The sequence below is a fragment of the Ornithodoros turicata genome, chromosome 1 (genome assembly GCF_037126465.1).
Source record: "Ornithodoros turicata isolate Travis chromosome 1, ASM3712646v1, whole genome shotgun sequence".
Taxonomy (NCBI): Eukaryota; Metazoa; Arthropoda; class Arachnida; order Ixodida; family Argasidae; genus Ornithodoros; species Ornithodoros turicata.
This window is the reverse complement of record NC_088201.1, coordinates 186,804,363-186,830,406: the sequence shown is the minus strand read 5'-3', so window position 1 is coordinate 186,830,406 and position 26,044 is coordinate 186,804,363. Positions and strand designations below refer to the sequence as shown.

Sequence of the window (26,044 nt, the reverse complement as noted above, 5' to 3'; positions counted from 1 at the left end):
AGAAAAAACGAAAGTCACTTAAAAGGCTATGCAGCTGTATAGGACTCCAACACACATCTTCTGGATTATCGATCACTCTACAAATTGAGCTAAGCTAACAGACCTCCCTAATGAGCTTCAAGGGCGAATCATCTGAGGGGACAAATCAGCCACACTCTCACACCCATCCTCCTTTCACTCTTAAATCGCTCACTCATACACACATTCATACGTATGTGTTTGTCGTTTCTATGTTGTTCCAGCCTCAGAACATCAGTTCAGTCATGCGATACTCTACACCATTGCTGATGGTGATGCGGGGAATGAAATAATGAGCCCCTTCACAATAAGGATCGAAGTCCCGTAATGTCCAGAATGGCGAAGAGAGCCTTGAGGACAGACCGTTGGTGTGCTGGATGTGGCTAGGGACCAAGCAATTTTGTGTGAGACAGGGGGCGGGAGTCTAGCTCGATGAGGGATGTAAACCCACGAACGCATAGTGTCTGTACAGTGTAATTCTGAACATGCATACTTCTGCGAAGAGATATGCTTTCTAATGTGCAGACATTCGTATATGTGTGTATCCTTGCGGATTTTCAAACATTTATGATGCCCGTATTTGCCTTCACAGATGTGTACGGGAACAATTTTTTTACATGGCATAACTCAGTACCTCGTCTCAAGTATGTTTTTATACTTCACCAGTATTATTTGCTGGACAGGTGGTCTCTATACCATGGAACGCATCATAGAGGCCCAGAAATGCAGAAACGCCCTACTGCTTCGATATATGTATGTACTTACTGAACTTTCCCCCGCAAATGGCGAACTGCTCTGCGCCTGGCGTCGCGGACTCTCCGGGCAGAACGTAGGGCAGGAACAGAAGAAAATACGGTAACGCGGTCATACTGATTGCGAGATAAGCACAGCAGTGAAGAACGCAGTCGCGAAAATCTACGCCTACACATCTATGTCAATGTTATCGACTAGTAGCTCTGTTTAAACATCTGCGAGGATAATGGGCGATTTTACACTTGGTTTCCTCCATCACTGGTGCACCTTCTACCGAACAAATATAGAGGAGGGATACTGGGTACAACTAATGATTAATGCCTCTCGGAGCTTACACAGGCACTGTAGATGCCTGATAGATGATATCCTTGATGCACTGTCAACAGGTAGGAGGAAGGAGGAAAATGGTTCATCAGTAGCGCACGCAACCAGGAGACCGCGTTGTATGGGGTACATTTGAGGAAGTTCTGTCAGCTCAACTTGTCCTGGTATAAATCGATCATTCCGATTCTGGGCTGATTCTCCAAACCCAATGAAACCAGTCCAAGCGGTGTGTTTTGACATTTAACATATTTGACGTATGAAGTCGATACGGCAATGTCAGTCACCTCTTCACAGTCAAACTGAACAAGTTTCCCTTGCGAAAAGGGCTTGCATAATAAATGAACAAATTTTGCAGATTTGCGCTCTATGTGAACCTAAAAAGACAGCGGGGGCATCCAATGTATTGCTCCGTAGGCGAAAGCGTGCTGGGCGAACGCAATGCATCCTGGACAGGTCCTGGTCGCATGTCACAGCAAACGTCAAACGCAACGCGACCTTAAAGATGGCGGCGCCCGTGATCGGCGGCCAGACCGCCTGTAATCAATGCTGTTGTTGTTTCTGCGCGACGATTTGGATGTCTTTCGATCACGGTAATTATTTTTAACCGATAATTTCGCGGTAAAAGGCGCAGTTTTGCACATAATGATTCCTACCGTTGACGACTTCAAAAGATGTGATGACCTACGCGCGTTAAGACACAGTGAGCCGACGCGATGTACTCAAACTAAGGAAAAATAGCCTACCATGTTGCGGAAGAAGCACCGCATAGTTTGTACTGGCAAAATACGTTCATCCCTTGCCGTTGTGACGACGGAAATATGTCAGTAACATGAGCAGAATTGGCGGACACCCCGAATTAGTTCACGAGTAGTGGCGCCACGTGGCGTATCCACCTTCAACTCAAGGTGTGTGACAAGGTGTGTGTGTGGCAAGTAGCAGTGAGATTGAAAGCAGCGAAGGGCAATGGGACTCTGTGCCTGAGGGCACTGAGGCGATTCGCAATATGGACGAGGAGGCATGCCAAGTTTCCACGCCCCCAGCAAATGGTGGTGCTCGTCCCAAATCATCTTCGGCGGGCCAACAGTCGAAGAGGCCTCGTTCCTCTGGGACTTCGGACAACGTCCAGGTCTTCTCTGCACGTCACAAGTTGCCGGGCCGTCTGGGTTCGCTGGAGGGGCTTAGTACCCAGCCGGCGGACAGAAAGAAGCCCAAGCCGTATGTCTAGCGGACTACGCGTTGTTGTGGTTCCCTCCTTTAATCACTAATAATGAAGATATTATCACTTAACGTAAGAGGTCTTCGTCAACACCGAAAACAGAGGATGTTGGGGTCTCTCCTCGAGGCGTTGCAAGTGGACGTAGCGTTTCTACAGGAGACACATTTCGGAAGCCTCCAGGAAGCACGCGCGCTTGAAGACAGGATCGGCACAAAAGGAATTTTTAGTTTTGGCACAACAAGATCATGCGGGGTAGCAATTTTGTTCACGCAACGATTTACTGGTAGCGTAGAGCGGCGTTGTTTTGACGTGTGTGGCAGAATAGTAACTGCTGATATTACACTTCAAGGACATCTTTCTTGGAGATTTCTTTCCTTTCCTTTATTTCCTGGAGAAAGGATTTCTTTCGTGGAGTTGACCCTTACCAAATGGGAAGAAGAAATTTGATTTTAGGAGGCGACTTCGACTGCGTTATAGATGAGACCCGAGACAGACTTGGCGGATCTCAGAGAAATCAGCCGTGGCGAGCGAAGGAGATGCGACGGTTGATCACTGCTTGCGATTTTGTCGACACATGGGTACAGGTGCACGGAACGGCTCCGGGATTTACCTTTTCCCACGGGGATCGTCAGGTACGCTTGGACCGCTTCTACGTGTCAAGAGCGTTGTCGGAGGCAGTCGGTGAGTGCGACGTTGTGCAAGTCGGAACCTCGGCCCAGTTTTTCTCGGACCACAAAGCTGTGGTTCTAGCACTGCGGGATAATAAAGGGTTTGGACGCCAGCCTACTCCGTGGCGCCTGAACACCTCGCTCTTGGAAGAGCAGCGAATTGTTGACGATGTGCGTACATACCTCCGCATGAGGACAGACGAGTACCCGAGAACTCCTGAGTAGTGGGATTCCGTCAAGGAGGGCGCCAAGAACGTCCTGCAGAGATGGGGAAGAAAAATCGCCTGCGAACGTCGCTACGAAATGCGCTTGCTGCAGACGGGTCTCCGCGGCCTCTTAGCCGAGGGCCTCAGCACTGAAGCGGAACGTATCGTCTGGGCAGAACTACAAGCGGAACTATCCGGTCTTCTCGCACGTCGAGCTCAAGGTTGGTCCCGGTGTACTCCCCAGCGGTCCAGTCGTCACGGGGCTCTTCCAACTCCCCGTACCTTTTTGGTCACTCAATAACGTTCACCTCCCGTCCGCCTCGACGACCTCGTTAGACCGGATGGTACAGTTGTGAACGATATCGACGAACTAGTGGACACTTGTGGAGACTTCTACGAAGAGCTTTACAAGAAGCATGACGTAGACACGGATCTTTGGCCAAAGCTATGTACAGACTTTCCGTCTCTGACACCTGACCAGTCCGGTGATCTAGACTTGGATATCAGCGTGAGTGAACTTCTTCATGCTCTCAACAGTATGCCCAAAGGAAAGGCTCCAGGCATTGACGGACTGCCTGTGGAGTTCTATCTCACCTTCTGGGATGTCATTGGCGCGCCGCTATGCCAGGTCTTCATATCGTGCATTGAATGTGGCCTTCTGCCGCCGTCATCGAGGTGCGGGCTCATTAAGCTGCTTTGCAAGGACGCAAATCGCAAGCAAGACCTCTCTGCGTGGCGTCCCATCTCGTTGCTGAACGTAGACTATAAGATGTTCGCAAAGCTACTTCAACTGCGTATCAGCCGCATCCTTGACATGCTGATTTCGCCGGTCCAAGCGTCCTCCGTGCCGGGTCGCAGCATTCACCAGCACCTCTTCGCACTGCGTGGTATCTGCTATTGGAGAGCGGTCCGGAACGCCTCTGCTCTTCTCCTGTCAGCGGATCAGGAGAAGGCTTTCGATAAGGTCAGCCATGAGTTCTTGTTCTACATCATTGAGCGAGCCGGGTTCGGAGAGGAGTTCACACGCTGCGTCAGGCTTCTTCACACCTTAGCGGAGAGCCGAGTGGTCGTCAATGGCAAGCCTTCGTTGCCTTTCCCAGTGCGGAGGGGAGTGCGCCAGGGATGTCCGCTCTCTCCTCTCCTGTACGTCCCCGTGTTCGAGGTGGCAATACACTCTCTGTCAAAAGAGGACCTCCTCCTTCGCCTTCATGTGCCTGGTAGCCACCGCTTTCCAACGATGTTTGCCTTCGCGGATGACCTCACTGTATGCCTGCCTTCGGTAGACAACGTCAAGCACGTACTGGATACATTTGAACTGTATGGACGTGCCTCTGGTGCAGCGGTGAATCGCAGGAAGTCTACTCTGTTGCCGCTTGGTCAGGGATTGCCCTACTCCGAAGTGTGTGGCGTACCGGTGACGGAGACAAGCCGTATCCTCGGGATACATTTCAATAGCAGGGGCCCGTTGGTCAGAAACTGGGTACGGGAACTGCAGCACATTGAAGGGACACTAGAGACCGTCAGTTCTCGGCAGCAAGACTTCCGTCAGCGCAGTGATTTCATCAACCGACGCGTGTGCAGCCGCTTGTGGTATTTTGGCACCGCTTTTCAACCTGCTCATGCGACAACGCGTAGAGCTCATCGGCTACTGTACTCCTTTTGGAGCGGACGTCCGGAACGCGTGCACAGATCAGTGTTGACAAGGCCTCCAGAGCTGGGTGGGTGGAGCATTCCTGATGTCCAGCTTTTCTGTGGTGCACTCGGCCTGGCCATGCTCTTCAGGGTGTTCCAAGACATGAACCACATTGCTCACGACCTTGCCTTTTTCTTCCCGGGCACCTCGATGGTGCACTTTGGGGGCTTGGTGGACCACACTCAACCGCACTGCGAGAGGTTATGGCCATTCTACCAGATGATGCGGAGGTACGCTATCTCGATCAGAAGGTCCCAACCAGATGCAGACTTCACGACATGGACTTCGCGGGAGCTTTACGTGGCCCTCTACGAAATAGGAATCCCAGTCCCTTCCAACGTAAGTGGGCACAACCGGAGACGTATCGCTTGGGGCATTGTTGATGGTTCCCGTGTGGATGTCGAGTGGCAACATTCGCACAATGTTCTGCCAGTGAGGACAAGGCTTCGACGTTTTGGCCTTTCGCGTACGATTGCTTGTCCCGTGTGCACATCGGTGGAGAATCACCACCACGGGTTTTACGGGTGCCTCAATGCCGCAGTCATGTGGAGGAGGGTGGCGGACATGTATGGACTTGTGGGTGTGTCCTATGCGACGGTGCAGTACCTGGACCCCCTACCGGTGCCTTCACGGAAGGAGCTGGCCTTTGTCATCTTGGTGACGGAGGTGGCGTATCAGCTATGGTGCTCCCGGACGAGAGCGGTGTATGGTAGCCAGACCGAGACCCTACTAAAGATTGCAGGGTCGCCATTAAGAGCAGGCTCCAGAACGACCTTCGTGCCCTTGGCCTTGACAGTTTTCGTCGTCGGTGGAAGAACCATCACAACCTATTTGTCCTCGTCAACGGTGATGTGCTTGTGAAGCTGTAATGCGCACCAGGGAGTGTATGTGTCGGCTGCGAAGGCAGTGCTATTTGACATGCTAAGCAATGACGGGTAGTGTGTGGTTTTGGGGACAAGTTGTGGATATGGACAGTTTCGGCGCGTTCGTCAGTGATGGGATATGTTACGTCCCGTTGAGCGGTTCTGTTTATGCACCTCAATAAATATTTACTAAAGATCACCATGGAGGGGGACAGCAGAATGAGCTTCTAGACAATTTTGCTAGGCCTAACCCATTTGGGTAAGGCTATATTATTCAATTCAAAGAGAGAACATGGTGAGAAACCACTCGTCTCTACCCCCCCTTCCCCGTGGAAAAGAAAAAAAAGACAGCGAGAGAGGGAGGAATACGTGACGCCACCTCTTTGCTTCTCATATGCGCGGTGTATAGTGAGCTCGCGCCAAGAGAATGTAGGATATATGCTCTCGTCTCCCTTCAAATCCGCGTATTGATCTTTCGCCTTTTACTAAAGATCACCGTGGAGGGGGACAGCAGAACGAGCTTCTAGACAATTTTTGGTAGGGCTAACCCGTTTGGGTAAGGCTATATTATTCAATTCAAAGAGAGAACATGGTGAGAAACCACTCGTCTCTACCCCCCCCTTCCCCCGTGGAAAAGAAAAAAAAGACAGCGAGAGAGGGAGGAATACGTGACGCCACCTCTTTGCTTCTCATATGCGCGGTGTATAGTGATCTCGCGCCAAGAGAATGTAGGATATATGCTCTCGTCTCCCTTCAAATCCGCGTATTGATCTTTCGCCTTTTACTAAAGATCACCGTGGAGGGGGACAGCAGAACGAGCTTCTAGACAATTTTTGGTAGGCCTAACCCGTTTGGGTAAGGCTATATTATTCAATTCAAAGAGAGAACATGGTGAGAAACCACTCGTCTCTACCCCCCCCTTCCCCCGTGGAAAAGAAAAAAAAGACAGCGAGAGAGGGAGGAATACGTGACGCCACCTCTTTGCTTCTCATATGCGCGGTGTATAGTGATCTCGCGCCAAGAGAATGTAGGATATATGCTCTCGTCTCCCTTCAAATCCGCGTATTGATCTTTCGCCTTTTACTAAAGATCACCGTGGAGGGGGACAGCAGAACGAGCTTCTAGACAATTTTTGGTAGGGCTAACCCGTTTGGGTAAGGCTATATTATTCAATTCAAAGAGAGAACATGGTGAGAAACCACTCGTCTCTACCCCCCCCTTCCCCCGTGGAAAAGAAAAAAAAGACAGCGAGAGAGGGAGGAATACGTGACGCCACCTCTTTGCTTCTCATATGCGCGGTGTATAGTGATCTCGCGCCAAGAGAATGTAGGATATATGCTCTCGTCTCCCTTCAAATCCGCGTATTGATCTTTCGCCTTTTACTAAAGATCACCGTGGAGGGGGACAGCAGAACGAGCTTCTAGACAATTTTTGGTAGGCCTAACCCGTTTGGGTAAGGCTATATTATTCAATTCAAAGAGAGAACATGGTGAGAAACCACTCGTCTCTACCCCCCCTTCCCCCGTGGAAAAGAAAAAAAAGACAGCGAGAGAGGGAGGAATACGTGACGCCACCTCTTTGCTTCTCATATGCGCGGTGTATAGTGATCTCGCGCCAAGAGAATGTAGGATATATGCTCTCGTCTCCCTTCAAATCCGCGTATTGATCTTTCGCCTTTTACTAAAGATCACCGTGGAGGGGGACAGCAGAACGAGCTTCTAGACAATTTTTGGTAGGGCTAACCCGTTTGGGTAAGGCTATATTATTCAATTCAAAGAGAGAACATGGTGAGAAACCACTCGTCTCTACCCCCCCTTCCCCCGTGGAAAAGAAAAAAAAGACAGCGAGAGAGGGAGGAATACGTGACGCCACCTCTTTGCTTCTCATATGCGCGGTGTATAGTGATCTCGCGCCAAGAGAATGTAGGATATATGCTCTCGTCTCCCTTCAAATCCGCGTATTGATCTTTCGCCTTTTACTAAAGATCACCGTGGAGGGGGACAGCAGAACGAGCTTCTAGACAATTTTTGGTAGGGCCTAACCCGTTTGGGTAAGGCTATATTATTCAATTCAAAGAGAGAACATGGTGAGAAACCACTCGTCTCTACCCCCCCCCTTCCCCCGTGGAAAAGAAAAAAAAGACAGCGAGAGAGGGAGGAATACGTGACGCCACCTCTTTGCTTCTCATATGCGCGGTGTATAGTGATCTCGCGCCAAGAGAATGTAGGATATATGCTCTCGTCTCCCTTCAAATCCGCGTATTGATCTTTCGCCTTTTACTAAAGATCACCGTGGAGGGGGACAGCAGAACGAGCTTCTAGACAATTTTTGGTAGGGCTAACCCGTTTGGGTAAGGCTATATTATTCAATTCAAAGAGAGAACATGGTGAGAAACCACTCGTCTCTACCCCCCCCTTCCCCCGTGGAAAAGAAAAAAAAGACAGCGAGAGAGGGAGGAATACGTGACGCCACCTCTTTGCTTCTCATATGCGCGGTGTATAGTGATCTCGCGCCAAGAGAATGTAGGATATATGCTCTCGTCTCCCTTCAAATCCGCGTATTGATCTTTCGCCTTTTACTAAAGATCACCGTGGAGGGGGACAGCAGAACGAGCTTCTAGACAATTTTTGGTAGGGCTAACCCGTTTGGGTAAGGCTATATTATTCAATTCAAAGAGAGAACATGGTGAGAAACCACTCGTCTCTACCCCCCCTTCCCCCGTGGAAAAGAAAAAAAAGACAGCGAGAGAGGGAGGAATACGTGACGCCACCTCTTTGCTTCTCATATGCGCGGTGTATAGTGATCTCGCGCCAAGAGAATGTAGGATATATGCTCTCGTCTCCCTTCAAATCCGCGTATTGATCTTTCGCCTTTTACTAAAGATCACCGTGGAGGGGGACAGCAGAACGAGCTTCTAGACAATTTTTGGTAGGGCTAACCCGTTTGGGTAAGGCTATATTATTCAATTCAAAGAGAGAACATGGTGAGAAACCACTCGTCTCTACCCCCCCTTCCCCCGTGGAAAAGAAAAAAAAGACAGCGAGAGAGGGAGGAATACGTGACGCCACCTCTTTGCTTCTCATATGCGCGGTGTATAGTGATCTCGCGCCAAGAGAATGTAGGATATATGCTCTCGTCTCCCTTCAAATCCGCGTATTGATCTTTCGCCTTTTACTAAAGATCACCGTGGAGGGGGACAGCAGAACGAGCTTCTAGACAATTTTTGGTAGGCCTAACCCGTTTGGGTAAGGCTATATTATTCAATTCAAAGAGAGAACATGGTGAGAAACCACTCGTCTCTACCCCCCCTTCCCCCGTGGAAAAGAAAAAAAAGACAGCGAGAGAGGGAGGAATACGTGACGCCACCTCTTTGCTTCTCATATGCGCGGTGTATAGTGAGCTCGCGCCAAGAGAATGTAGGATATATGCTCTCGTCTCCCTTCAAATCCGCGTATTGATCTTTCGCCTTTTACTAAAGATCACCGTGGAGGGGGACAGCAGAACGAGCTTCTAGACAATTTTTGGTAGGGCTAACCCGTTTGGGTAAGGCTATATTATTCAATTCAAAGAGAGAACATGGTGAGAAACCACTCGTCTCTACCCCCCCTTCCCCCGTGGAAAAGAAAAAAAAGACAGCGAGAGAGGGAGGAATACGTGACGCCACCTCTTTGCTTCTCATATGCGCGGTGTATAGTGAGCTCGCGCCAAGAGAATGTAGGATATATGCTCTCGTCTCCCTTCAAATCCGCGTATTGATCTTTCGCCTTTTACTAAAGATCACCGTGGAGGGGGACAGCAGAACGAGCTTCTAGACAATTTTTGGTAGGGCCTAACCCGTTTGGGTAAGGCTATATTATTCAATTCAAAGAGAGAACATGGTGAGAAACCACTCGTCTCTACCCCCCCTTCCCCGTGGAAAAGAAAAAAAAGACAGCGAGAGAGGGAGGAATACGTGACGCCACCTCTTTGCTTCTCATATGCGCGGTGTATAGTGAGCTCGCGCCAAGAGAATGTAGGATATATGCTCTCGTCTCCCTTCAAATCCGCGTATTGATCTTTCGCCTTTTACTAAAGATCACCGTGGAGGGGGACAGCAGAACGAGCTTCTAGACAATTTTTGGTAGGGCTAACCCGTTTGGGTAAGGCTATATTATTCAATTCAAAGAGAGAACATGGTGAGAAACCACTCGTCTCTACCCCCCCTTCCCCCGTGGAAAAGAAAAAAAAGACAGCGAGAGAGGGAGGAATACGTGACGCCACCTCTTTGCTTCTCATATGCGCGGTGTATAGTGAGCTCGCGCCAAGAGAATGTAGGATATATGCTCTCGTCTCCCTTCAAATCCGCGTATTGATCTTTCGCCTTTTACTAAAGATCACCGTGGAGGGGGACAGCAGAACGAGCTTCTAGACAATTTTTGGTAGGGCCTAACCCGTTTGGGTAAGGCTATATTATTCAATTCAAAGAGAGAACATGGTGAGAAACCACTCGTCTCTACCCCCCCCTTCCCCCGTGGAAAAGAAAAAAAAGACAGCGAGAGAGGGAGGAATACGTGACGCCACCTCTTTGCTTCTCATATGCGCGGTGTATAGTGAGCTCGCGCCAAGAGAATGTAGGATATATGCTCTCGTCTCCCTTCAAATCCGCGTATTGATCTTTCGCCTTTTACTAAAGATCACCGTGGAGGGGGACAGCAGAACGAGCTTCTAGACAATTTTTGGTAGGGCTAACCCGTTTGGGTAAGGCTATATTATTCAATTCAAAGAGAGAACATGGTGAGAAACCACTCGTCTCTACCCCCCCTTCCCCCGTGGAAAAGAAAAAAAAGACAGCGAGAGAGGGAGGAATACGTGACGCCACCTCTTTGCTTCTCATATGCGCGGTGTATAGTGAGCTCGCGCCAAGAGAATGTAGGATATATGCTCTCGTCTCCCTTCAAATCCGCGTATTGATCTTTCGCCTTTTACTAAAGATCACCGTGGAGGGGGACAGCAGAACGAGCTTCTAGACAATTTTTGGTAGGGCTAACCCGTTTGGGTAAGGCTATATTATTCAATTCAAAGAGAGAACATGGTGAGAAACCACTCGTCTCTACCCCCCCTTCCCCCGTGGAAAAGAAAAAAAAGACAGCGAGAGAGGGAGGAATACGTGACGCCACCTCTTTGCTTCTCATATGCGCGGTGTATAGTGAGCTCGCGCCAAGAGAATGTAGGATATATGCTCTCGTCTCCCTTCAAATCCGCGTATTGATCTTTCGCCTTTTACTAAAGATCACCGTGGAGGGGGACAGCAGAACGAGTTTCTAGACAATTTTTGGTAGGGCTAACCCGTTTGGGTAAGGCTATATTATTCAATTCAAAGAGAGAACATGGTGAGAAACCACTCGTCTCTACCCCCCCCCCCGTCCCCCGTGGAAAAGAAAAAAAATAGACAGCGAGAGAGGGAGGAATACGTGACGCCACCTCTTTGCTTCTCATATGCGCGGTGTATAGTGAGCTCGCGCCAAGAGAATGTAGGATATATGCTCTCGTCTCCCTTCAAATCCGCGTATTGATCTTTCGCCTTTTACTAAAGATCACCGTGGAGGGGGACAGCAGAACGAGTTTCTAGACAATTTTTGGTAGGGCTAACCCGTTTGGGTAAGGCTATATAATTCAATTCAAAGAGAGAACATGGTGAGAAACCACTCGTCTCTACCCCCCCCCCCGTTCCCCGTGGAAAAGAAAAAAAAATAGACAGCGAGAGAGGGAGGAATACGTGACGCCACCTCTTTGCTTCTCATATGCGCGGTGTATAGTGAGCTCGCGCCAAGAGAATGTAGGATATATGCTCTCGTCTCCCTTCAAATCCGCGTATTGATCTTTCGCCTTTTACTAAAGATCACCGTGAGGGGGACAGCAGAACGAGTTTCTAGACAATTTTTGGTAGGGCTAACCCGTTTGGGTAAGGCTATATTATTCAATTCAAAGAGAGAACATGGTGAGAAACCACTCGTCTCTACCCCCCCCCCCCCGTTCCCCGTGGAAAAGAAAAAAAAATAGACAGCGAGATAGGGAGGAATACGTGACGCCACCTCTTTGCTTCTCATATGCGCGGTGTATAGTGAGCTCGCGCCAAGAGAATGTAGGATATATGCTCTCGTCTCCCTTCAAATCCGCGTATTGATCTTTCGCCTTTTACTAAAGATCACCGTGGAGGGGGACAGCAGAACGAGTTTCTAGACAATTTTTGGTAGGCTAACCCGTTTGGGTAAGGCTATATTATTCAATTCAAAGAGAGAACATGGTGAGAAACCACTCGTCTCTACCCCCCCCCCCCCCGTTCCCCGTGGAAAAGAAAAAAAAATAGACAGCGAGAGAGGGAGGAATACGTGACGCCACCTCTTTGCTTCTCATATGCGCGGTGTATAGTGAGCTCGCGCCAAGAGAATGTAGGATATATGCTCTCGTCTCCCTTCAAATCCGCGTATTGGATCTTCGCCTTTTACTAAAGATCACCGTGGAGGGGGACAGCAGAACGAGTTTCTAGACAATTTTTGGTAGGCCTAACCCGTTTGGGTAAGGCTATATTATTCAATTCAAAGAGAGAACATGGTGAGAAACCACTCGTCTCTACCCCCCCCCCCCTTCCCCGTGGAAAAGAAAAAAAAAGACAGCGAGAGAGGGGAGGAATACGTGACGCCACCTCTTTGCTTCTCATATCGCGGTGTATAGTGAGCTCGCGCCAAGAGAATGTAGGATATATGCTCTCGTCTCCCTTCAAATCCGCGTATTGATCTTTCGCCTTTTACTAAAGATCACCGTGGAGGGGGACAGCAGAACGAGTTTCTAGACAATTTTTGGTAGGCCTAACCCGTTTGGGTAAGGCTATATTATTCAATTCAAAGAGAGAACATGGTGAGAAACCACTCGTCTCTACCCCCCCCCCCCCCCTTCCCCGTGGAAAAGAAAAAAAAAAGACAGCGAGAGAGGGAGGAATACGTGACGCCACCTCTTTGCTTCTCATATGCGCGGTGTATAGTGAGCTCGCGCCAAGAGAATGTAGGATATATGCTCTCGTCTCCCTTCAAATCCGCGTAATGATCTTTCGCCTTTTACTAAAGATCACCGTGGAGGGGGACAGCAGAACGAGTTTCTAGAACAATTTTTGGTAGGCCTAAACCCGTTTGGGTAAGGCTATATTATTCAATTCAAAGAGAGAACATGGTGAGAAACCACTCGTCTCTACCCCCCCCCCCCTTCCCCGTGGAAAAGAAAAAAAAAGACAGCGAGAGAGGGAGGAATACGTGACGCCACCTCTTTGCTTCTCATATGCGCGGTGTATAGTGAGCTCGCGCCAAGAGAATGTAGGATATATGCTCTCGTCTCCCTTCAAATCCGCGTATTGATCTTTCGCCTTTTACTAAAGATCACCGTGGAGGGGGACAGCAGAACGAGTTTCTAGACAATTATTGTAGGCCTAACCCGTTTGGGTAAGGGTAAGGGGACGACGACGACGACGAAGTACTGAGTAGACGTGTTGTTCGATAGCTCTCGCAAATTTGGTCGATTTTTGTAAAATTTGACGTCAAAGGCAGCCTCTTCCAGCAGCATTTCGCCCAGGAAGATGGCAGCCCACCGCAAGATCAACCGTGAGTTGAGCTTTTTCCTTGAAACGGATCGGGATGTTCGTATGAGCGACGTTCTGCAATCGATGTTGAGGAACGTCGGTGTCAAGAATTCGAAGGGAATAAACCCTTTGGCCATGGCAAGTTTGCCATCTCGGTTAGCTCGAAGCAAGCGGCGGAAGCCCTTGCGGCGAAACGTACTTTGGAAGTGAAGGGACGTCATTACGTTTTGGTTCCTTGTGAAAGGAACACGAAGACAGTCTCACTGCACTTTTTGCCTATCGAGGTTCCTAATGAAGACGTGGAGGCCGAATTCAAAAACTACGGTCAGGTCATCTCGGTCAAGCGAGACTACTTTCAGGAAGCGCCCACCATCGAAAGGGGAAGTCGCCGCGTCATCATGGTGATGGAACGGGAGGTGCCCAACTTCGTCGACATCGATGGCTTCCAGACGATGTGCGTATACTCAGGGATGAGGAAGACGTGTCGCCGCTGTGGCCAGGCTGGACACTTTTCGTTCAGTTGCCGGACGGAGTACTGCCCTCGGTGCTCTGAATACGGCCACTCTGGCAAGGGATGCCTATCGCCCTGCAAGAAGTGCGGTGAGGACCATGCCACTTCGGCGTGTGGTCTCAGGTCCTATGCAAACGTGACTTCCGACGCCAGCGTAATGTCGCAGGAACCTAAGGAGACGGAAAATATGGAGACCGCTGCGATCGAGGCTCGGGTGGAGCATCATCCCATCAGTGATTGGGCAGAAGCTGTAGCCAATGAGACCGATGGGCTCGAGACTCACAGCCATGCGGAGTCCCAAGCGACGGCTTCGACTCCTCCTTCGCCTCAGGGAGAAGGTAGTGGTGACGCAGCTCTCGACATGCGAGTGCTTGTGAGTCGGAAGGGCGCGCAAGACGGGGGACAGCCCGGCTCGTCCACTGGTGCTGACGATCTGACAGAGGTCCCGGATGAGTTCCAGGAACAACGAGGGGTCGAGTCAGAAACAACCAAGGCCAGCGTCACGGTCGACGAAGTCGATGAGGTGATGGATGACCAGGACGGTTCTGCTGCGGGGACCAAACGCCCACTTTCGACTGCGACAACATCGTCGGAAGAAAAAGTAGTGCAAGCCGTGCATGCCCTACCTGGACAATTGGCCTCACTTCCTCAACGGGGTAGAGGCATGGCCAAGAAGATAAAGAACTGACGTTCCAGCGTAGCGCAAATTGTGCGGTGAGAGGAAATGTGTTTCTCTGCATCATTCTTTTAATATTCATGTTCAAACTTGCAACTTTTAACGTAAGGGGATTGCGAACTCAGCGAAAACAGGAGATGTTGAGAGGTGTGGATGCAGAAACTTGATGTTCAGATTGTATGCTTGCAGGAGACACATTTTTGCTGTTTAGCGGATGTCCGAAATTTTGAGCGCACTACCGGACTAATCAGTGTTAGCAGTTTTGGGGAGTCGAATGCGAGGGGCGTAACTGTGGCCATATCGCCGAGTTTTCATGGTGAGATCAGGCAGTATGTTCGAGACGACCACGGCCGAGTCCTCGTAGTGGATGTTGTGTTTCAGGGACAAGTTTACAAAATTGTTAATGTGTACGCTCCAATAGACAATCAGGAAAGAAATCTGTTTTTCGAATCGTTGGATGGCTACATGGTAGGCTCGGGGACAAGGATCCTCCTCGGTGACTTTAACTGTGTGCTGAATGAGTGTGTCGACAGCAGGGGAGGATCCTTAGTCAGCAGACCATGGAGAGCGAAGGGCCTGAGACGATTGGTCAGTGCTTATAAATTCATCGACGTATGGGAGCACTTGTATGGTTCTACTCCTGGTTTTACCTTTCACGCCCAAGGGCGAAGTGTGAGGTTGGATCGCTTTTTACGTCCCCTGCTACGCCACTAGTGCGATAGTAGACTGTGAGGTGATTCCACTGAATCATCCCACTGCTTATCTGAGTGATCACAGTATGGTTGTAGCAGAGTTTCAGTTTGAAAAAGGCTTTGGCAGGCTACCCAACCGTTGGCGGTTGAATTGTAATCTGCTGTCTGATCAGGAAGTAATAACTGATATTAGGAACTTAATTATTCAAAAGAAGACTGACGGGGTTACTTCCATGCACTGGTGGGAGGACGTCAAAGGCCAAATAATCTCCAAGTTTAAGACTTGGGGTAAGAAGCGAGCCCAGAGCGAAAGGAAGCAATATTTGCCATAAGATGGGGGTTTGCGTAGTCTCCGGGGCTTGGGCCTTGCGACTGGCGGCTCAACAGGAGGCATATCGGGAATTGCAGGAAGATTTAAGTGCTTTTGAAAGTCATCGCCGCCACCACTAACAACGAGTTACACTGGACAAGTTGTTGTTGCACAAAGACAGATCAACACAGCAAAAGTAAGGAGACGACCGGTGACCCTCTCTGTGATTCAGGGGTCAGACGGGGTATTACGAAGAACACAAGATGAGATTGAGGATGCATGCGTGGAATTTTACGCTGGTTTGTACAGTAGGAAAGAGGTAGATCAAAATGCGTGGATCGAATTAGACAAAGGGATCCCGTTGCTAGACAAAGGTCATGACTTGTTTGAAAAGCGCATAACAGTCCAAGACTTAACGGCGGCGATGAAGTCTTTGCGGCTGGGGAAAAGTCCAGGGTCTGACGGCCTCAAACCAGATTTTTAACCGCGTATTTTGGACTGAGCTTGCAGGGCCGCTATCGAAGGTTTTCAATATGTGCTTGGACAAAGGTTGCCTACCGGAATCGTTGAGAGTCGGGATCATAAAGTTGCTGTGGCAAGGATGAGGCGAAAAAACATGAGTTAAAGGCTTGGCGGCCGGTTACGTTATTACATACCGACTATAAAATATTGGCAAAGGCCTTACAGCTCAAACTTGGTGAAGTAATGGACTATCTCTTGTCACCAGGACAGGCCTCTGCTGCGAAGGGACGGCGGGTGCATACGCATTTAACGGCACTGCGGGATATGCTTGCGTATTGTCAGCGCAGAAACGTGCCGCTTCTTCTGGTCAGTTTTGATCAGGAGAAGGCCTTTGATAAAGTTAGCCATGGAAATTTGTTTCATGTGTTGGAAGGAATAGGTCTCCCATCGAGATTTGTGTGCTATGTGCGCTGTTGTATACCGACATATACAGCGTTGTCGAAGTCAATGGCAAGTTGAGCCGGAGCTTTCCAGTCAGGTCTGGGGTGCGGCAGGGGTGTCCAATGTCTCCCCTGTTGTACGTCCTGTCCTGTGAGCCGTTTGTGAGGCTCATGCTGAAAAGTGTCGCCATACCTAGAGCTCCTGTGCCCGGTAACATCAGCCAGGCAACAATATTTGCGTACGCTGATGACATGACCCTGTGTACGACGGGCCCACCAGCAGTTGTAGAGGCCTTACGGCTCATGGAGATTTACGCCGCGGGTTCCGGCGCCAGTCCTGAACAAAGAGAAGTCAAAAATAATGCGAGTTAACTGCGCCGGGATTCAGACGGATATCGCCGGCATCCCGTGCGTTGCAGAAATGAAGATACTCGGTGTAACGTTCTCCGAGAGGGGGGTGGCAGGCAAAACGTGGTTTGACATCCAGAAGAATTTAGAGGTAATAAAACTTCAGTATGAGGACATCGGTATCGGATACCGCGGAAAGCGGGACATCATTAGAACGGAGATGTGCTCTACGATTTGGTACGTGGGTACTTGTAGTTTCCCAACCAGAAGAGTTGAGAGAACTTTGACTCGAATTATGATGTCTGTTTTGTGGCAGGGAAGACCCGAGAAGGTAAAGAGAGTGATAGTTCAGGGCCCACCGGAGTGCGGAGGTTTGGGAATATTTAATGTTAAACTCAAGTGCGTGGCCCTAGCCATTGCACAGACATGCAATATTCTGGAGGAGGACAACCACGTCGCCAAGCCGCTAGCTCTTTACAGCATGGGCACGGCTTTGCAAGCTTTTTGACGTTCCGGTTAATCACTTGTGCCTAGGGCTGAGTCACCGATGCCCTTCTACGTTGAATTGGCACGGTACGTCCGTGTTCTTCGAGAGGCTTTTGCCTGGGGAAAGCATAAGGTTCTTGTCTACCAAGAAAATATACGAGACACTGTTCTATGCTTGTAAAAGGGACCTTATATCGACGCACGTAGCAGATTCGAGGGGTCTCCTTCTCTCACCGATTCTGGATGATGATTCGGCAGATCTGGCGTGGGAAATGTCTCACGATGTTTTGCCGGTGCTACTCGATTGCAGAGGTTCCGGTTTCGAGCTACCAATGAGTGTGCCACCTGTGGTCGAATGGAGAACCACAAGCACATTTTTTACGACTGCGTGTTGGCAAGTGCTTTGTGGCGAAAAATGGCGGCATTGTTTGCTCTGTCCAATATTCAGTACAGCACAGTGCACGTCTTCGACCCGATCCCAGTGGAGAGCGGACAAGGCCAGCTTTTGCTTGCTTTTGAACGAAATTAAATATCAGCTGTGGGCTTCAAGAAACAGGAAATTGTATGGCGGGACAAATGAGTCATTAAGAATCGTAACTTTTTTACGTTAGAGTTTCGTTAAGAAGAAAATTACAGTACGAGTTAGATGTCATTGGGGGTGGACGATTTTAAAAAAGCGGTGGAAACGGCACTGGAAAGTGTTTGTTCGGAACAGTGGGAAGATTTGTGTCAATTTTTGAGACAAAGGTCGCCGAATGTGGTACATCGTAGTTTATGTATTGACACTGTTCTTCTGAGCTTCTTCTGTTCTTCTGAGCTTTTCGGACAAGGGTGGGTGCACTGTGCTCTGCATTCTGGGACTGTGTTGTATGATACAGTGATTGTTAGTCTCTAGTCTAGTCTTTAATATACGCATGTACTTACATAATTCCTTATGTTTGATTCGCTGTTGTCTTCCGTATAACTGTAAGTTGCATTTGCTGGGCCCGGGATGTTCGTGGATTTTATTGTGAATCTAATGATAGCGATGTATGAATGTATTGTAATAGTGGTTAGTGTGATTGCTGCCGTAATGTTTTTTACGTGTAATAGTGTGAGTGTCGCGACTTGTTCTGATGTTGGCTCTTTGGTGTTGGTGTTGAGGCAGGGATGTTTGTGCGGGACCCATTGCGGTCAGGCGGTTTTCTCACAATAAACTTCGCCTTTTACTAAAGATCACCGTGGAGGGGGACGGCAGAACGACTTCTAGACAATTTTTGGTAGGCCTAACCCGTTTGGGTAAGGCTATATTATTCAAGTTCAAAGAGAGAACATGTGAGAAACCACTCGTCTCTACCCCCCCTTCCCCCGTGGAAAAGAAAAAAAAGACAGCGAGAGAGGGAGGAATACGTGACGCCACCTCTTTGCTTCTCATATGCGCGGTGTATAGTGAGCTCGCGCCAAGAAATGTAGGATATATGCTCTCGTCTCCCTTCAAATCCGCGTATTGATCTTTCGCCTTTTACTAAAGATCACCGTGGAGGGGGACGGCAGAACGAGCTCTAGACAATTATTGGTAGGCCTAACCCGTTTTGGGGTAAGGCTATATTATTCAATTCAAAGAGAGAACATGGTGAGAAACCACTCGTCTCTACCCCCCCCCCCCGTTCCCCGTGGAAAAGAAAAAAAAAAAGACAGCGAGAGAGGGAGGAATACGTGACGCCACCTCTTTGCTTCTCATATGCGCGGTGTATAGTGAGCTCGCGCCAAGAGAATGTAGGATATATGCTCTCGTCTCCCTTCAAATCCGCGTATTGATCTTTCGCCTTTTAACTAAAGATCACCGTGGAGGGGGACGGCAGAACGAGCTTCTAGACAATTTTTGGTAGGCCTAACCCGTTTGGGTAAGGCTATATTATTCAATTCAAAGAGAGAACATGGTGAGAAACCAGTCGTCTCTACCCCCCCCCCCCCGTTCCCCCGTGGAAAAGAAAAAAAAAAAAAGACAGCGAAGAGGGAGGAATACGTGACGCCACCTCTTTGCTTCTCATATGCGCGGTGTATAGTGGAGCTCGCGCCAAGAGAATGTAGGATATATGCTCTCGTCTCCCTTCAAATCCGCGTATTGATCTTTCGCCTTTTACTAAAGATCACCGTGGAGGGGGGACGGCAGAACGAGCTTCTAGACAATTTTTGGTAGGCCTAACCCGTTTGGTAAGGCTATATTATTCAATTCAAAGAGAGAACATGGTGAGAACCACTCGTCTCTACCCCCCCCCCCCCCGTTCCCCGTGGAAAAGAAAAAAAAAAGACAGCGAGAGAGGGGAGGAATACGTGACGCCACCTCTTTGCTTCTCATATGCGCGGGTGTATAGTGAGCTCGCGCCAAGAGAATGTAGGATATATGCTCTCGTCTCCCTTCAAATCCGCGTATTTGGATCTTTCGCCTTTTACTAAAGATCACCGTGGAGAGGGGACGGCAGAACGAGCTTCTAGAGCAATTTTTTGGTAGGCCCTAACCCGTTTTGGGTAAGGCTATATTATTCAATCAAAGAGAGAACATGGTGAGAAACCACTCGTCTCTACCCCCCCCCCCCCGTTCCCCGTGGAAAAGAAAAAAAAAAAGACAGCGAGAGAGGGAGGAATACGTGACGCCACCTCTTTGCTTCTTCATATGCGCGGTGTATAGTGAGCTCGCGCCAAGAGAATGTAGGATATATGCTCTCGTCTCCCTTCAAATCCGCGTATTGATCGTTCGCCTTTTACTAAAGATCACCGTGGAGGGGGACGGCAGAACGAGCTTCTAGACAATTTTTGGTAGGCCTAACCCGTTTGGTAAGGCTATATTATTCAATTCAAAGAGAGAACATGGTGAAAACCACTCGTCTCTACCCCCCCCCCCCCCCCCGTTCCCCGTGGAAAAGAAAAAAAAAAGACAGCGAGAGAGGAGGAATACGTGACGCCACCTCTTTGCTTCTCATATGCGCGGTGTATAGTGAGCTCGCGCCAAGAGAATGTAGGATATATGCTCTCGTCTCCCTTCAAATCCGCGTATTGATCTTTCGCCTTTACTAAAGATCACCGTGGAGGGGGACGGCAGAACGAGCTTCTAGACAATTTTTGGTAGGCCTAACCCGTTTGGGTAAGGCTATATTATTCAATTCAAAGAGAGAACATGGTGAGAAACCACTCGTCTCTACCCCCCCCCCCCCCGTTCCCCGTGGAAAAGAAAAAAAAAAGACAGCGAGAGAGGGAGGAATACGTGACGCCACCTCTTTGCTTCTCATATGCGCGGTGTATAGTGAGCTCGCGCCAAGAGAATGTAGGATATATGCTCTCGTCTCCTTCAAATCCGCGTATTGATCTTTCGCCTTTTACTAAAGATCACCGTGGAGGGGGACGGCAGAACGAGCTTCTAGACAATTTTTGGTAGGCCTAACCCGTTTGGGTAAGGCTATATTATTCAATTCAAAGAGAGAACATGGTGAGAAACCACTCGTCTCTACCCCCCCCCCCCCCGTTCCCCGTGGAAAAGAAAAAAAAAAGACAGCGAGAGAGGGAGGAATACGTGACGCCACCTCTTTGCTTCTCATATGCGCGGTGTATAGTGAGCTCGCGCCAAGAGAATGTAGGATATATGCTCTCGTCTCCCTTCAAATCCGCGTATTGATCTTTCGCCTTTTACTAAAGATCACCGTGGAGGGGGACGGCAGAACGAGCTTCTAGACAATTTTTGGTAGGCCTAACCCGTTTGGGTAAGGCTATATTATTCATTCAAAGAGAGAACATGGTGAGAAACCACTCGTCTCTACCCCCCCCCCCCCCGTTCCCCGTGGAAAAGAAAAAAAAAAGACAGCGAGAGAGGGAGGAATACGTGACGCCACCTCTTTGCTTCTCATATGCGCGGTGTATAGTGAGCTCGCGCCAAGAGAATGTAGGATATATGCTCTCGTCTCCCTTCAAATCCGCGTATTGATCTTTCGCCTTTTACTAAAGATCACCGTGGAGGGGGACGGCAGAACGAGCTTCTAGACAATTTTTGGTAGGCCTAACCCGTTTGGGTAAGGCTATATTATTCAATTCAAAGAGAGAACATGGTGAGAAACCACTCGTCTCTACCCCCCCCCCCCCGTTCCCCGTGGAAAAGAAAAAAAAAAGACAGCGAGAGAGGGAGGAATACGTGACGCCACCTCTTTGCTTCTCATATGCGCGGTGTATAGTGAGCTCGCGCCAAGAGAATGTAGGATATATGCTCTCGTCTCCCTTCAAATCCGCGTATTGATCTTTCGCCTTTTACTAAAGATCACCGTGGAGGGGGACGGCAGAACGAGCTTCTAGACAATTTTGGTAGGCCTAACCCGTTTGGTAAGGCTATATTTATTCAATTCAAAGAGAGAACATGGTGAGAAACCACTCGTCTCTACCCCCCCCCCCCCCGTTCCCCGTGGAAAAGAAAAAAAAAAGACAGCGAGAGAGGGAGGAATACGTGACGACCACCTCTTTGCTTCTCATATGCGCGGTGTATAGTGAGCTCGCGCCAAGAAGAATGTAGGATATATGCTCTCGTCTCCCTTCAAATCCGCGTATTGATCTTTCGCCTTTTACTAAAGATCACCGTGGAGGGGGACGGCAGAACGAGCCTTCTAGACAATTATTGGTAGGCCTAACCCGTTTGGGTAAGGCTATATTATTCAATTCAAAGAGAGAACATGGTGAGAAACCACTCGTCTCTACCCCCCCCCCCCCGTTCCCCGTGGAAAAGAAAAAAAAAAAGACAGCGAGAGAGGGAGGATACGTGACGCCACCTCTTTGCTTCTCATATGCGCGGTGTATAGTGAGCTCGCGCCAAGAGAATGTAGGATATATGCTCTCGTCTCCTTCAAATCCGCGTATTGATCTTTCGCCTTTTACTAAAGATCACCGTGGAGGGGGGGACTGCAGAACGAGCTTCTAGACAATTTTTGGTAGGCCTAACCCGTTTGGGTAAGGCTATATTATTCAATTCAAAGAGAGAACATGGTGAGAAACCACTCGTCTCTACCACCCCCCCCCCCCCCCCGTTCCCCGTGGAAAAGAAAAAAAAAAAAGACAGCGAGAGAGGGAGGAATACGTGACGCCACCTCTTTGCTTCTCATATGCGCGGTGTATAGTGAGCTCGCGCCAAGAGAATTGTAGGATATATGCTCTCGTCTCCCTTCAAATCCGCGTATTGATCTTTCGCCTTTTACTAAAGATCACCGTGGAGGGGGACGGCAGAACGAGCTTCTAGACAATTTTTGGTAGGCCTAACCCGTTTGGGTAAGGCTATATTATTTCAATACAAAGAAGAACATGGTGAGAAACCACTCGTCCTCTACCCCCCCCCCCCCGTTCCCCGTGAAAAAGAAAAAAAAAGACAGCGAGAGAGGGAGGAATACGTGACGCCACCTCTTTGCTTCTCATATGCGCGGTGTATAGTGAGCTCGCGCCAAGAGAATTAGGATAGTATGCTCTCGTCTCCCTTCAAATCCGCGTATTGATCTTTCGCCTTTTACTAAAGATCACCGTGGAGGGGGACGGCAAGAACGAGCTTCTAGACAATTTTTGGTAGGCCTAACCCGTTTGGGTAAGGCTATAATATTCAATTCAAAGAGAGAACATGGTGAGAAACCACTCGTCTCTACCCCCCCCCCCCGTTCCCCGTGGAAAAGAAAAAAAAAAGACAGCGGAGGAGGGGGAGGAATACCGTGACGCCACCTCTTTGCTTCTCATATGCGCGGTGTATAGTGAGCTCGCGCCAAGAGAATGTAGGATATATGCTCTCGTCTCCCTTCAAATCCGCGTATTGATCTTTCGCCTTTACTAAAGATCACCGTGGAGGGGGACGGCAGAACGAGCTTCTAGACAATTTTTGGTAGGCCCTAACCCGTTTTGGGTAAGGCTATATTAATTCAATTCAAAGAGAGAACATGGTGAGAAACCACTCGTCTCTACCCCCCCCCCCCCGTTCCCTCGTGGAAAAGAAAAAAAAAAGACAGCGAGAGAGGAGGAATACGTGACGCCACCTCTTTGCTTCTCATATGCCGGTGTATAGTGAGCTCGCGCCAAGAGAATGTAGGATATATGCTCTCGTCTCCCTTCAAATCCGCGTATTGATCTTTCGCCTTTTACTAAAGAATCACCGTGGAGGGGGACGGCAGAACGAGCTTCTAGACAATTTTTGGTAGCCTAACCCGTTTGGGGTAAGGCTATATTATTCAATTCAAAGAGAGAACATGGTGAGAAACCACTCGTCTCTACCCCCCCCCCCCGTTCCCCGTGGAAAAGAAAAAAAAAAAGACAGCGAGAGAGGGAGGAATACGTGACGCCACCTCTTTGCTTCTCATATGCGCGGTGTATAGTGAGCTCGCGCCAAGAGAATGTAGGATATATGCTCTCGTCTCCCTTCAAATCCGCGTATTGAATCTTTCGCCTTTTACTAAAGATCACCGTGGAGGGGGACGGCAGAACGAGCTTCTAGACAATTTTTGGTAGGCCTAACCCGTTTGGGTAAGGCTATATTATTCAATTCTAAAGAGAGAACATGGTGAGAAACCACTCGTCTCTACCCCCCCCCCCCCCCGTTCCCCGTGGAAAAGAAAAAAAAAAAGACAGCGAGAGAGGGAGGGAATACGTGACGCCACCTCTTTGCTTCTCATATGCCGTGTATAGTGAGCTCGCGCCAAGAGAATGTAGGATATAATGCTCTCGTCTCCCTTCAAATCCGCGTATTGATCTTTCGCCTTTTACTAAAGATCACCGTGGAGGGGGACGGCAGAACGAGCTTCTAGACAATTTTTGTAGCCTAACCCGTTTGGGGTAAGGCTATATTATTCAATTCAAAGAGAGAACATGGTGAGAAACCACTCGTCTCTACCCCCCCCCCCCCGTTCCCCGTGAAAAGAAAAAAAAAAAGACAGCGAGAGAGGGAGGAATACGTGACGCCACCTCTTTGCTTCTCATATGCGCGGTGTATAGTGAGCTCGCGCCAAGAGAATGTAGGATATATGCTCTCGTCTCCTTCAAATCCGCGTATTGATCTTTCGCCTTTTACTAAAGATCACCGTGGAGGGGACGGCAGAACGAGCTTCTAGACAATTTTTGGTAGGCCTAACCCGTTTGGGTAAGGCTATATTATTTCAATTCAAAAGAGAGAACATGGTGAGAAACCACTCGTCTCTACCCCCCCCCCCACCGTTCCCCGTGGAAAAGAAAAAAAAAAGACAGCGAGAGAGGGAGGAATACGTGACGCCACCTCTTTGCTTCTCATATTCGCGGTGTATAGTGAAGCTCGCGCCAAGAGAATGTAGGATATATGCTCTCGTCTCCCTTCAAATCCGCGTATTGATCTTTCGCCTTTTACTAAAGATCACCGTGGAGGGGGACGGCAGAACGAGCTTCTAGACAATTTTTGGTAGGCCTAACCCGTTTGGGGTAAGGCTATATATTCAATTCAAAGAGAGAACATGTGAGAAACCACTCGTCCCTACCCCCCCCCCCCCTTTCCCCGTGGAAAAGAAAAAAAAAAGACAGCGAGAGAGGGAGGAATACAGTGACGCCACCTCTTTGCTTCTCATATGCGCGGTGTATAGTGAGCTAGCGCCAAGAGAATGTAGGATATATGCTCTCGTCTCCCTTCAAATCCGCGTATGATCTTTCCGCCTTTACTAAAGATCACCGTGGAGGGGGACGGCAGAACGAGCTTCTAGACAATTTTTGGTAGGCCTAACCCGTTGGGTAAGGCTATATTATTCAATTCAAAGAGAGACATGGAGAGAAACCACTCTTCTCTACCCCCCCCCCCCCCGTTCCCCGTGGAAAAGAAAAAAAAAAAGACAGCGAGAGAGGGAGGAATACGTGGACGCCACCTCTTTGCTTCTCATATGCGCGGTGTATAGTGAGCTCGCGCCAAGAGAATGTAGGATATATGCTCTCGTCTCCCTTCAAATCCGCGTATTGATCTTTCGCCTTTTACTAAAGATCACCGTGGAGGGGACGGCAGAACGAGCTTCTAGACAATTTTTGGTAGGCCTAACCCGTTGGGTAAGGCTATATTATTCAATTCAAAGAGAGAACATGGTGAAAACCAGTCGTCTCTACCCCCCCCCCCCCCGTTCCCCGTGGAAAAGAAGAAAAGAAAAGACAGCGAGAGAGGGAGGAATACGTTGACGCCACCTCTTGCTTCTCATATGCGCGGTGTTATAGTGAGCTCGCGCCAAAGAGAATGTAGGATATATGCTCACGTCTCCCTTCAAATCCGCGTATTGATCTTTCGCCTTTTACTAAAGATCACCGTGGAGGGGGACGCAGAACGAGCTTCTAGACAATTTTGGTAGGCCTAACCCGTTTGGTAGGCTAAATTATTCAAATTCAAAGAGAGAACATGGTGAGAAACAAGTCCGTCTCTACCCCCCCCCCCCCCCGTTTCCCCGTGAAAAGAAAAAAAAAAAGACAGCGAGAGAGGGAGAATACGTGACGCCACCTCTTTGCTTCTCATATGCGCGGTGTAATAGTGAGCCTCGCGCCAAGAGACTGTAGGATCTATGCTCTCGTCTCCCTTCAAATCCGCGTATTGATCTTTCGCCTTTTACTAAAGATCACCGTGGAGGGGGACGGCAGAACGAGCTTCTAGATCAATTTATGGTAGCCTAACCCGTTTGGGTAGGCAATATTATTCAATTCAAAGAGAGAACATGGTGAGAAACCAGTCGTCCTCTACCCCCCCCCCCCCGTTCCCCGTATGAAAGAAAAAAAAAAAGACAGCGAGAGAGGGAG

The 26,044-nt window shown here is 49.1% G+C and overlaps 48 non-coding genes across 48 annotated transcripts; all 48 read left to right on the top strand.

Moving 5' to 3' along the window:
- Positions 1-6,179: 6,179 nt before the first annotated feature.
- On the top strand, positions 6,180-6,301 carry LOC135379486 (U5 spliceosomal RNA). Its single transcript, XR_010418974.1, has one exon. It is a non-coding gene; the product is annotated as a U5 spliceosomal RNA (small nuclear RNA).
- Positions 6,302-6,478: 177 nt separating this feature from the next.
- Positions 6,479-6,600, top strand: LOC135379330 (U5 spliceosomal RNA). The gene has a single exon (XR_010418829.1). It is a non-coding gene; the product is annotated as a U5 spliceosomal RNA (small nuclear RNA).
- Positions 6,601-6,777: 177 nt separating this feature from the next.
- Positions 6,778-6,899, top strand: LOC135379496 (U5 spliceosomal RNA). The gene has a single exon (XR_010418983.1). It is a non-coding gene; the product is annotated as a U5 spliceosomal RNA (small nuclear RNA).
- A 177-nt stretch (positions 6,900-7,076) lies between these two features.
- On the top strand, positions 7,077-7,198 carry LOC135379378 (U5 spliceosomal RNA). Its single transcript, XR_010418876.1, has one exon. It is a non-coding gene; the product is annotated as a U5 spliceosomal RNA (small nuclear RNA).
- A 176-nt stretch (positions 7,199-7,374) lies between these two features.
- Positions 7,375-7,496, top strand: LOC135379495 (U5 spliceosomal RNA). Its single transcript, XR_010418982.1, has one exon. It is a non-coding gene; the product is annotated as a U5 spliceosomal RNA (small nuclear RNA).
- A 176-nt stretch (positions 7,497-7,672) lies between these two features.
- Positions 7,673-7,795, top strand: LOC135379479 (U5 spliceosomal RNA). The gene has a single exon (XR_010418968.1). It is a non-coding gene; the product is annotated as a U5 spliceosomal RNA (small nuclear RNA).
- A 178-nt stretch (positions 7,796-7,973) lies between these two features.
- On the top strand, positions 7,974-8,095 carry LOC135379494 (U5 spliceosomal RNA). Its single transcript, XR_010418981.1, has one exon. It is a non-coding gene; the product is annotated as a U5 spliceosomal RNA (small nuclear RNA).
- Positions 8,096-8,272: 177 nt separating this feature from the next.
- On the top strand, positions 8,273-8,394 carry LOC135379493 (U5 spliceosomal RNA). Its single transcript, XR_010418980.1, has one exon. It is a non-coding gene; the product is annotated as a U5 spliceosomal RNA (small nuclear RNA).
- A 176-nt stretch (positions 8,395-8,570) lies between these two features.
- On the top strand, positions 8,571-8,692 carry LOC135379492 (U5 spliceosomal RNA). The gene has a single exon (XR_010418979.1). It is a non-coding gene; the product is annotated as a U5 spliceosomal RNA (small nuclear RNA).
- A 176-nt stretch (positions 8,693-8,868) lies between these two features.
- On the top strand, positions 8,869-8,990 carry LOC135379377 (U5 spliceosomal RNA). Its single transcript, XR_010418875.1, has one exon. It is a non-coding gene; the product is annotated as a U5 spliceosomal RNA (small nuclear RNA).
- Positions 8,991-9,166: 176 nt separating this feature from the next.
- LOC135379490 (U5 spliceosomal RNA) lies at positions 9,167-9,288 on the top strand. Its single transcript, XR_010418978.1, has one exon. It is a non-coding gene; the product is annotated as a U5 spliceosomal RNA (small nuclear RNA).
- Positions 9,289-9,464: 176 nt separating this feature from the next.
- LOC135379481 (U5 spliceosomal RNA) lies at positions 9,465-9,587 on the top strand. The gene has a single exon (XR_010418970.1). It is a non-coding gene; the product is annotated as a U5 spliceosomal RNA (small nuclear RNA).
- Positions 9,588-9,762: 175 nt separating this feature from the next.
- Positions 9,763-9,884, top strand: LOC135379489 (U5 spliceosomal RNA). The gene has a single exon (XR_010418977.1). It is a non-coding gene; the product is annotated as a U5 spliceosomal RNA (small nuclear RNA).
- Positions 9,885-10,060: 176 nt separating this feature from the next.
- On the top strand, positions 10,061-10,183 carry LOC135379480 (U5 spliceosomal RNA). Its single transcript, XR_010418969.1, has one exon. It is a non-coding gene; the product is annotated as a U5 spliceosomal RNA (small nuclear RNA).
- A 177-nt stretch (positions 10,184-10,360) lies between these two features.
- On the top strand, positions 10,361-10,482 carry LOC135379488 (U5 spliceosomal RNA). The gene has a single exon (XR_010418976.1). It is a non-coding gene; the product is annotated as a U5 spliceosomal RNA (small nuclear RNA).
- A 176-nt stretch (positions 10,483-10,658) lies between these two features.
- On the top strand, positions 10,659-10,780 carry LOC135379487 (U5 spliceosomal RNA). Its single transcript, XR_010418975.1, has one exon. It is a non-coding gene; the product is annotated as a U5 spliceosomal RNA (small nuclear RNA).
- A 176-nt stretch (positions 10,781-10,956) lies between these two features.
- Positions 10,957-11,078, top strand: LOC135379518 (U5 spliceosomal RNA). Its single transcript, XR_010419004.1, has one exon. It is a non-coding gene; the product is annotated as a U5 spliceosomal RNA (small nuclear RNA).
- Positions 11,079-11,260: 182 nt separating this feature from the next.
- LOC135379517 (U5 spliceosomal RNA) lies at positions 11,261-11,382 on the top strand. Its single transcript, XR_010419003.1, has one exon. It is a non-coding gene; the product is annotated as a U5 spliceosomal RNA (small nuclear RNA).
- Positions 11,383-11,565: 183 nt separating this feature from the next.
- On the top strand, positions 11,566-11,686 carry LOC135379599 (U5 spliceosomal RNA). Its single transcript, XR_010419082.1, has one exon. It is a non-coding gene; the product is annotated as a U5 spliceosomal RNA (small nuclear RNA).
- A 185-nt stretch (positions 11,687-11,871) lies between these two features.
- LOC135379515 (U5 spliceosomal RNA) lies at positions 11,872-11,992 on the top strand. Its single transcript, XR_010419001.1, has one exon. It is a non-coding gene; the product is annotated as a U5 spliceosomal RNA (small nuclear RNA).
- Positions 11,993-12,178: 186 nt separating this feature from the next.
- Positions 12,179-12,300, top strand: LOC135379605 (U5 spliceosomal RNA). The gene has a single exon (XR_010419087.1). It is a non-coding gene; the product is annotated as a U5 spliceosomal RNA (small nuclear RNA).
- Positions 12,301-12,481: 181 nt separating this feature from the next.
- LOC135379453 (U5 spliceosomal RNA) lies at positions 12,482-12,603 on the top strand. Its single transcript, XR_010418944.1, has one exon. It is a non-coding gene; the product is annotated as a U5 spliceosomal RNA (small nuclear RNA).
- Positions 12,604-12,788: 185 nt separating this feature from the next.
- Positions 12,789-12,912, top strand: LOC135379559 (U5 spliceosomal RNA). The gene has a single exon (XR_010419044.1). It is a non-coding gene; the product is annotated as a U5 spliceosomal RNA (small nuclear RNA).
- Positions 12,913-13,093: 181 nt separating this feature from the next.
- Positions 13,094-13,212, top strand: LOC135379572 (U5 spliceosomal RNA). Its single transcript, XR_010419057.1, has one exon. It is a non-coding gene; the product is annotated as a U5 spliceosomal RNA (small nuclear RNA).
- A 5,517-nt stretch (positions 13,213-18,729) lies between these two features.
- Positions 18,730-18,851, top strand: LOC135379534 (U5 spliceosomal RNA). The gene has a single exon (XR_010419020.1). It is a non-coding gene; the product is annotated as a U5 spliceosomal RNA (small nuclear RNA).
- A 185-nt stretch (positions 18,852-19,036) lies between these two features.
- On the top strand, positions 19,037-19,159 carry LOC135379573 (U5 spliceosomal RNA). The gene has a single exon (XR_010419058.1). It is a non-coding gene; the product is annotated as a U5 spliceosomal RNA (small nuclear RNA).
- Positions 19,160-19,347: 188 nt separating this feature from the next.
- Positions 19,348-19,469, top strand: LOC135379524 (U5 spliceosomal RNA). The gene has a single exon (XR_010419010.1). It is a non-coding gene; the product is annotated as a U5 spliceosomal RNA (small nuclear RNA).
- Positions 19,470-19,655: 186 nt separating this feature from the next.
- LOC135379614 (U5 spliceosomal RNA) lies at positions 19,656-19,783 on the top strand. Its single transcript, XR_010419094.1, has one exon. It is a non-coding gene; the product is annotated as a U5 spliceosomal RNA (small nuclear RNA).
- Positions 19,784-19,969: 186 nt separating this feature from the next.
- LOC135379580 (U5 spliceosomal RNA) lies at positions 19,970-20,090 on the top strand. Its single transcript, XR_010419065.1, has one exon. It is a non-coding gene; the product is annotated as a U5 spliceosomal RNA (small nuclear RNA).
- A 186-nt stretch (positions 20,091-20,276) lies between these two features.
- On the top strand, positions 20,277-20,397 carry LOC135379576 (U5 spliceosomal RNA). The gene has a single exon (XR_010419061.1). It is a non-coding gene; the product is annotated as a U5 spliceosomal RNA (small nuclear RNA).
- Positions 20,398-20,582: 185 nt separating this feature from the next.
- On the top strand, positions 20,583-20,703 carry LOC135379527 (U5 spliceosomal RNA). Its single transcript, XR_010419013.1, has one exon. It is a non-coding gene; the product is annotated as a U5 spliceosomal RNA (small nuclear RNA).
- Positions 20,704-20,888: 185 nt separating this feature from the next.
- On the top strand, positions 20,889-21,010 carry LOC135379445 (U5 spliceosomal RNA). Its single transcript, XR_010418937.1, has one exon. It is a non-coding gene; the product is annotated as a U5 spliceosomal RNA (small nuclear RNA).
- A 184-nt stretch (positions 21,011-21,194) lies between these two features.
- LOC135379443 (U5 spliceosomal RNA) lies at positions 21,195-21,316 on the top strand. Its single transcript, XR_010418936.1, has one exon. It is a non-coding gene; the product is annotated as a U5 spliceosomal RNA (small nuclear RNA).
- Positions 21,317-21,500: 184 nt separating this feature from the next.
- On the top strand, positions 21,501-21,624 carry LOC135379567 (U5 spliceosomal RNA). Its single transcript, XR_010419052.1, has one exon. It is a non-coding gene; the product is annotated as a U5 spliceosomal RNA (small nuclear RNA).
- A 184-nt stretch (positions 21,625-21,808) lies between these two features.
- LOC135379530 (U5 spliceosomal RNA) lies at positions 21,809-21,931 on the top strand. Its single transcript, XR_010419016.1, has one exon. It is a non-coding gene; the product is annotated as a U5 spliceosomal RNA (small nuclear RNA).
- A 184-nt stretch (positions 21,932-22,115) lies between these two features.
- LOC135379586 (U5 spliceosomal RNA) lies at positions 22,116-22,238 on the top strand. The gene has a single exon (XR_010419070.1). It is a non-coding gene; the product is annotated as a U5 spliceosomal RNA (small nuclear RNA).
- A 193-nt stretch (positions 22,239-22,431) lies between these two features.
- LOC135379442 (U5 spliceosomal RNA) lies at positions 22,432-22,553 on the top strand. Its single transcript, XR_010418935.1, has one exon. It is a non-coding gene; the product is annotated as a U5 spliceosomal RNA (small nuclear RNA).
- Positions 22,554-22,737: 184 nt separating this feature from the next.
- Positions 22,738-22,860, top strand: LOC135379468 (U5 spliceosomal RNA). The gene has a single exon (XR_010418958.1). It is a non-coding gene; the product is annotated as a U5 spliceosomal RNA (small nuclear RNA).
- Positions 22,861-23,046: 186 nt separating this feature from the next.
- LOC135379593 (U5 spliceosomal RNA) lies at positions 23,047-23,168 on the top strand. The gene has a single exon (XR_010419077.1). It is a non-coding gene; the product is annotated as a U5 spliceosomal RNA (small nuclear RNA).
- A 185-nt stretch (positions 23,169-23,353) lies between these two features.
- Positions 23,354-23,475, top strand: LOC135379565 (U5 spliceosomal RNA). Its single transcript, XR_010419050.1, has one exon. It is a non-coding gene; the product is annotated as a U5 spliceosomal RNA (small nuclear RNA).
- Positions 23,476-23,660: 185 nt separating this feature from the next.
- On the top strand, positions 23,661-23,783 carry LOC135379578 (U5 spliceosomal RNA). Its single transcript, XR_010419063.1, has one exon. It is a non-coding gene; the product is annotated as a U5 spliceosomal RNA (small nuclear RNA).
- A 188-nt stretch (positions 23,784-23,971) lies between these two features.
- LOC135379516 (U5 spliceosomal RNA) lies at positions 23,972-24,090 on the top strand. Its single transcript, XR_010419002.1, has one exon. It is a non-coding gene; the product is annotated as a U5 spliceosomal RNA (small nuclear RNA).
- Positions 24,091-24,276: 186 nt separating this feature from the next.
- Positions 24,277-24,396, top strand: LOC135379514 (U5 spliceosomal RNA). The gene has a single exon (XR_010419000.1). It is a non-coding gene; the product is annotated as a U5 spliceosomal RNA (small nuclear RNA).
- Positions 24,397-24,584: 188 nt separating this feature from the next.
- LOC135379456 (U5 spliceosomal RNA) lies at positions 24,585-24,706 on the top strand. The gene has a single exon (XR_010418947.1). It is a non-coding gene; the product is annotated as a U5 spliceosomal RNA (small nuclear RNA).
- A 184-nt stretch (positions 24,707-24,890) lies between these two features.
- On the top strand, positions 24,891-25,010 carry LOC135379610 (U5 spliceosomal RNA). The gene has a single exon (XR_010419092.1). It is a non-coding gene; the product is annotated as a U5 spliceosomal RNA (small nuclear RNA).
- Positions 25,011-25,196: 186 nt separating this feature from the next.
- On the top strand, positions 25,197-25,316 carry LOC135379533 (U5 spliceosomal RNA). The gene has a single exon (XR_010419019.1). It is a non-coding gene; the product is annotated as a U5 spliceosomal RNA (small nuclear RNA).
- A 188-nt stretch (positions 25,317-25,504) lies between these two features.
- On the top strand, positions 25,505-25,626 carry LOC135379558 (U5 spliceosomal RNA). Its single transcript, XR_010419043.1, has one exon. It is a non-coding gene; the product is annotated as a U5 spliceosomal RNA (small nuclear RNA).
- A 186-nt stretch (positions 25,627-25,812) lies between these two features.
- LOC135379569 (U5 spliceosomal RNA) lies at positions 25,813-25,933 on the top strand. The gene has a single exon (XR_010419054.1). It is a non-coding gene; the product is annotated as a U5 spliceosomal RNA (small nuclear RNA).
- The last annotated feature ends 111 nt before the right edge of the window (positions 25,934-26,044 follow it).